Raw genomic sequence first — 7,933 nt, 5'->3', positions numbered from 1 at the left:
AGAAATCTACCCACTAAAATCCGTACTCAAGGTAGGGCGTTTTACGATTCTGACCAATGAGACCCGCTTTCAAAAGGGAAGTATTGCCAAAGCACGGAAACTATACGTAGTAGGTCCATGGTGAAATTGATCGTCACATGAAATGTGCAAGAAGCTCTGATACAAAGGATATGGCACACGTGCGGTTGTGGCGTAGTATGCTCTATTGATGACACACATACCATCAAGGCAGCGATGCGGTTGATACACAGTCTTTCGTGGCTAGGCCACCTGCTCCTTCGGAAGTTCATGTTCACGTGAGGGCCCATCCCTCATCCAACCACTCCTCATCTAAGGCCAAAGGGGGCAGATTCGGGGTGGAGTAGGATAGGGAAGATGACCAAGGAGGGTGGCGGTGAACGTCCAATATCTCTATCAAGCCTTGTACGCCCCGCGATTTTATCTCACGAATATGAATTGATTAATGAAGGTGGTGCTCGGAAAGTTTTCCCTGTTTCTGTCGGAATGTGTACACTGCTTAAAGCATCTTAAATGGTTGACAACGATTTCAGTAAATGTACTATGCAAAATACTATATCTCCATTTTTGTTAAATATCACAGCAATTAGTACATTATGCATTATCGCTATTAGTATTGCTGATGAAAATTCGTTCGATAATTCGTACCAAATGTACGATTTGGTTTATCAACATTTCAAACAGTTTTTTAAATTCTTACTTAACTTTTCTCCAAAATAGACATTAGCAGAAAAAAATTATGAAGTGTTGATATTTTACGCTAAAGAAGTGTTCGCTGTGTTATTTGCGATTTACCTTAATTAATTCAAATGTTATCAGTAACTCCTAGATAAGTCGTTACTAAAATAATCTGTTGATAATGTTCAGTAACATGAGTGAGGAGGTTCGGAATCCTTTCGTCATTTAAAATTAGTTTCTCCGTCCTTTGAAGATTGACGGTTTGCCTTCATTTTGTCAGTCAAGGTGATGATTTAATTCAGGATGGATAAATCCAAATCGAGCAGAAGCTATTCGAATGTTATCCATCAGCAGAGGATCTGAGAGCCCTATGCGGTCATTTGTAATCAATCATATTACATTGTAGTTCCAATGGTTATGTGGCATGACTTCTTTTTAAAACAAAACGCAATTTAAATTTGCAGTGAATGTCTTTAAAGAGTAAACTAACATAAGTCCATTATTTCTTTTAATATAAATGAAACACTAACATGGTTCCTTACGAGTTTTATTTTCCCCTGAAGCAAAACGAATAGTACAGTACCTCAAAAAGGAATAGTATTCCTCAACATTAATTCACAAATTTTCCAACAGAGTATTTCGGGCTTGACAGGAGATCGCCCAGAACGGCGCCCTCACATCTATGTTTCGGTCAATGTCTTTGATGGATTGAAATGTTTATCAAGTTGTCTTTTCTCTCATCCCCATCACTCACGGGAGCAGGTGTGCCATACTTCCCTTCAGATGCAACGATTTCGAAAGCAGGATGCGCACGCTCCATTGTTGTCAAATTGTCCTGACGAAGAAATCCTTCCGAATAATGCGTTTGCCCAATAGCCCCCCCCCCCCCCCATCCTCCCTCCCATTGCCTACAACTATATATATGCATACCTTCATTGGATACCCATTAGCAATTATCGTGTACAAAATGGGGAATGTCCCCTTAACACGATCGCAAAGACTTTCAAGAAATAAACACAATGTTGATTAAAATACGGTTTTGCATATAGCCTACAGAAATCATGTTCAAGAGGACAGGTCTTCGGCACAGGGAGATCGCAATTGCCGAACGTTGATTTCTTGAAGGTCTTTGCTTTTTGTGTTTCCTGTATTATTTGCTGTAAGAAATATAGCGTTACCGTCAAACCTCATTTAGCGGCCACCTGTCTAGAAAGACTATTTATCTCTAAATAGCACATTTTGTTTACCTTGATTTTTTTTTAATTGAAACATGTACTAAAGGAACCTGCACTTAATTAAGGACCACGTGCCGATAAAGACCACTTTTCCTGTCCCCCTTAAAGGTATAACAAAGTTTTGGGAAATTTTGAAAAATGGGTGGATAGTTATTCTTTACAATTTTGATATATTTGGATGCCCATGTGGATGTATTAAAAGCACTAGAAATTTTAGCCCCTAAAACATTTCTGCTTTCGAGAAAAATTGAATATAAAGATTTACCGGTGCTCCCGGTAAATTTTTTAAAAATTTCAAATGGCTCTTACGGCCGTATTATGGTAGATGCGACTATGAAAATCTCAGAATATGTAGTTTTGGTGTATACTTTGCGAACGGGAATAGCTCATCGGTCGATTTTAGTCAAGAAACATTGTTTTATAGCTTATTTGATATCTTGACCTTGAGAGGGAGCTATACAACATAAAGTGATTTTTAATTTCATAACTTAAGACTCGATTTCGACCGCGACGACGATCACTGAATATTGTCGCATATGCTTCCATTATGTTCATTTGAACCAAATTCATGACCCCATACCAGAACTTTGTATTACCTTTAAGCGGTCTTTATATACAGGTTACACTGTATTAAAACATACAGCATCGTCAGATGAAGACAGTACCCTTTAGAATGCCCCATCGTTGACTTCCGCAATATAATCCTCTCGTTTTGTCACCTGCAGATGGTGTATTATCTCTGTTCGTTTCTATTATGACATCATTATTGATCGGCAATTGTGATTCGAAAAGATGTGAATGTTCTGTTGTTTTGTTTGCTGTGAGGTGTTTGTAGAAGCGCCACATTCGGAAGCCGTTTATAGATGCGATATCACTGACTCTCCCGGCAACATTACATTTTCCCATGCTGATGGTCTGTTAGACCTTCGTATATCATCAGGGGAAGGATGATAGTCTGTTTGTTACACCTTGGCATAATTATGAAGAAAAGGATCGTCGACCTGACATAACTGTTTACATTCCATGACAACTTGGTGGGTGGACGAACGGAAAAGGGGTCAATCTACTTTCGGGGGCTTCTTCTTGTCTTCGCTGCTCGATTCATTGAGCATCCCGGCCCGTGCAATCAGCCGACAATGATTGTCTGGTCGATGACGAGGAAGGATGTAACACCCCTCCAATTGATCGAAGAGAGAGAGAGAGGGAGAGAGAGAGAGAGAGAGTGAGAACTAAAGGGGGCAACTGCCATGGTAGCATAGGAGGGCATCCCGATGAGATCACATAATCATAATAATAAACAGGAACAACTTATTTGAACCAGAAATCTCATTGCCAAACAGTATAGCCCCTATATTCATTAACTTTTACTGATTACTTGTTATTGTTACTTCTCAAACCCAAAACCTATTTTAAAAAAATTATAAAATAATAAATTTAAAAGATTTGGCTTAACGCGATTGACTGTCATAATTTTCACAAACTATGTAAATCGGCAAAGAGATTTATTTTCTTCCTTTTTGTTCTTCTTTTTTTTTTAGTGTATGTCACTTTAGATTCACCCATAGCGTCTGTTCACTTTTTAAATTCTATTCTTTAAAGTTGTGTTTGTTTTAGGTTTCTTTAAATTCTTTCACGTTTATTACACATTTACATTTAGGATATTTGTTTTCTTTTGTTGATTTTATTCTGGTCAAGACATAGTGGTGTAGCTTACTTTCGTTAAATTACTCATACTTATATTGTTTGATCAATTGTATTAGTATAGTCAAACATCTGTCTGAAGATGGTAAGGTCATAAACATTATTATTTTCAAATCATTTGTATGTTTTAAAGGAGCTACGATGAATGCTCGGTTACCGTTCGTATGTCCACCATAATTTTGATCGGTGTCGTTTCAATTAGGAGTGACGGAGCCAACGTAACTGCCCCACCCCCTCAACGAGAAGATCATTGCAGAAAATGCACTCTGAAGGCGAATTAAAACAACGGAATGGTTTCTTTTTTTCTCACTTTGTTTAACGTTTGAAATGCTTTATATTAGCCTTATATGCAAGCAAAACGTTTACAGAGGCCAGATCTGGTTTCATGCAGGGAAATCCATTTCATAGATAAAGTATCTAAATAGTGAGCATTTATTCATAATAATTTTTCATGTATAATACTGTAAAATTAATATGCATTGAACATTATGGTGTACTTCTCCAAAAGTGAAAGGATTATACTTTATGGTATGACAATTGCTTTGTTACCCTTTCCAGCATTTCATTATAAAGGACTTTCTTTTTATCTCACACATTTTCTAAGACAAATGTTCGATATACATAATAGAGATGGCTTCTTTCCAATGCATTTTTGAATTATGTAGTGTAATAGGGATCTCTAACTGATTAAACTCGTAGTAACGCACACTCGAGCTCTTTTATGTTTCCCATATTGTTCCCTTCTCTGTTGGTATGTTGATGTCGATCTATATTTCGTTTCGGAAAACCGAGTAGGGCCATCTGCCATCTCGAACTGCTAAAAGTGCAACCATTTCCTCGCCCCCCCCCCCGCCCCCTGCCACATCAAGTATGTCCTGTGGCGTCGCTACGGACGGCACAGAGGCTCGTGTACCTCCAGATAAAATGGCCAAAGTAATGAGAGAGAGGGAGAGAGAGAGAAAGAGAGAGAAGGAGGGAGAGAGGAGAGGGAGAGGGGGGACAACGACGATCGCAAAGTCAAATAAGGCAAATTTGCTTTAGAATTGTGCGTCACCTATTCAGATATGTGAACATGACTGTGACATATTACGTCATCCCAACAAGATTAAGCAATGCAATAAGGTATGGACATTACCTTTAATCATTACCATGCTTGTCCTGATTTCTTGAAAGTCTTTTCGATGGTGTTGTAAGAAGGGAAAGGGGAGAGGCAAGGTGAACAGAAATTGATACGACTCACTCCCACACGCTTCCCTCCTACACATGTAGCTCTATCACCTGGTTCTCTCACCTTTTTGTATTATATCCAAGTAGTATTTGGTGCCCCTCCCCCTGACGCCAGTGCCCCTTCGATGACTGGATTAACGCTACGCCACTACCCGTCCTCGTTCTTATATTTTAAACTTTCCATATCCCCCTTCCCTCTCGATCACCCCTCTTTCCGCATCTTTAATCCTATCCTTGTCCTTCCAAACCCCCTCATTATATCTGTCCTTCACTGTCTACTGGCTTACTCCCCTTCTTCTCTCTATCACGATTGGAGAGTCAAATAAATAGAAATCTATTCACGCTAGATCAATACCCATCACTCTGGCTTCATTTCGACTTTGTTTCATCCGTTTCATCCTCCTTTGTGAGACTTATGTGGCGAGACAAAGTGCTTAACAATGACCAAAAACAATTAGGGCGTCAGGCAGAAGTACTACTGGCTTAGATTGTATAGAGGTTCAGTTTCAGTTTAGTTTCTTCTTTTTTCCACCAAAAAACAAGACATTAAAGGTACTATGTCCCATTAACAACCAACATCAGATTCTGTAGAACTTTGCAGGAATTATGAATATGTCACGCATGTCCTATCTTTGAAATTCCAACGTTAGCAGTGTCCCAGTTTTCAAATTATGCAAGGAAACCCGTTTATCTTCTAGCCTTCACTGTCAGACACTATTACATGTAAGTGACTGACTGACTTTTTTTCTTTTTTTTTTTAAAATAACATACATAAAATGAGCTGCAAAGCAAGGAGGTATCCCCTCCCTGAATAACCCACTTCTTGTAATTGGAAATTTATGTTATCAATATGAAGATGCAGTGAGGCAATGATGTCACAGACTCATGAGTGAGTTGCCAAGTTGTCTTGTGGTTTCAAAGTTCTTCATGTCATTACAAATTAATAATGTTCCTATTAGTTATTCGATTTTGCTCAAACTTTTTTTGATTTTTTTTTTTTTTTTGATTTGTTTATCTGCTTCTATTTAAAGTAAGATTTTTTTTGGAGTGGACTTGGCCTTCAATTGTAGCACTTTGAAGAAGAAAAATTATATCACTAGTTTTGCTTTCGATCCTCATCTCTATAACAAAGAAGGAAACTCCGCCCCTTTAATACCAAAGGCGGATTCGAGATTGTGAGAAGGTTGTGGGAGGTGTTTGAAACAGGGAGAGGACCCTTTTGGTATAGGGGATTTTTGTCGTCGAGTGAGTTAACTTTTTGTCTCAAGAGAACGGCCGATTTGTCCTCAGCCTTGGATCCGCTATGCTATGTCCTGCTTCCATAAGGTGATTACTTAATGTAGCGTAATTACATTTTTAATAATCGATGAGTTTAACATTTTAAAGGTTGTCCCGAGTCGGCCAAAAGGGAATAGGTGAGGCGGAGAAAAAAATGTTATCCATCTTCAGTTCTTCACATCATGTTTTTTTTCAAATGTCACTAGATGATGTAGGGTCTACATTTACATAGATAAATAGAGAAGGGGCAATCCATTCATCAAACAAACAATACATATATACATCGACAGACTAGAGAACAAACGGTATTTATGAGGCTTCTTTCTTTAGTGTAGTCTCATATTACAGACCCAGTAGATATGATTGACATAATAATGGATCCTCCATAATCGCACCAACCACAAACCATTTACTTTGTGCCGAGTTTCCTTGTTTCGATTCCACTCTATTTTGGTCATGTCATCACTACGAATTAGATTTTTTTTTTTTATCGTTTTATGATATGATATGAATTTACATGGTTTGATCCAATAGACTAATCACCACGCCCCTGGACACCCTCGTGTTTGCTTAGACCATGTTTGTGCACCTGTAGCACGATACAGGTATGAGAAGCCTCTCCTAGTGTCCCTTGTAAACTAAAACTTGCTGTTGTTGTTGGAATTAATGGCGTTTCCATCGTCATTGGATGATTTTCGCCTCTCTTAAAGATAAACTCCAGTACTGGTAAAAAAAAAAAAAATAATAATTCTCACAGAATCAAACGAAACTTACACTAAATGTTCAAGATTACAAATAAATGACATGTGCCAAACAATTTTGGAAGAAAATGTATACTGGCTGAGTAATGAGCATAGAAAGACAAGGAAATCAAGGTAGTACTAGCCCCGACACCATGTGTGTTGTCCCATATATAGCTTTCTATGTGAGTGCTTGTTACTTTACCAAGACTCTGTCAAATTTATTATGATTTTGATGACTCCAGAACCTTGCAGTGCACACCAATACTTACATGCTACATGATCAACTGTTTCTGATCCTTTCACACGTTTTCTTTCACAATGCAATCGCATTACCAGTACTAAAGTTTATCTTTAATGCCCCCTTTCTATACTTCAGCCAGGAAATTGTAATATTGTTACGTTTGTAGATTGTTTGTTTGTTTGATTTAATGTCAGGATTGTTCAACTTAATGAAAAGAAATGTACAAACTAGGTACATACATATTATGAGCATAAGTCAAAATACGTATATAATCATATCATTATATAAACCAATTAAATAAAAAATACCTTTAAAAATAACATAGTTCAAAAATCATAACAACATTGGAAATGCAGGAGAACACCATCTCAAAGATGTTCATGCGTGGGTATATATTCGTTCGTGAAGTAGGCAAGTTGGCGATCACTACATAACACTGAATAAACGAGTATTACGCTCCCGTGCTTAAAAAGTTGTGCTGCCCTCTATATACCCACGCATGAGCGACTTTAAACTAGAGCTTGAACGGGACTGCGGCTTCAGGAAAGGAACCTATATAGGTGTCCAAATGTATAATATATGTAATGTGAATATGTGAGATGTAATATGTGAGTATGATCAATAATAAACAGCATAAACCTCACTTGATATTGACCAATATTAAGCAAGTATTAACAGATGCGAAGACGTGGAGACTAAATGGATGAGTGTCATTTTCCTACCCTACTATTAAAAAGATTGTACATTCTAGACAGTGAGGTCGTTCACACTACGATCCAAACATCACGATGTAACGGTGAAAGTTGCATTTC

Source organism: Strongylocentrotus purpuratus, unplaced genomic scaffold, assembly GCF_000002235.5.
Source record: "Strongylocentrotus purpuratus isolate Spur 01 unplaced genomic scaffold, Spur_5.0 spur5_scaffold_15, whole genome shotgun sequence".
Lineage (NCBI taxonomy): Eukaryota > Metazoa > Echinodermata > Echinoidea > Camarodonta > Strongylocentrotidae > Strongylocentrotus > Strongylocentrotus purpuratus.
The sequence above is the reverse complement of the archived record's forward strand: the minus strand, read 5'-3'. Positions refer to the sequence as shown.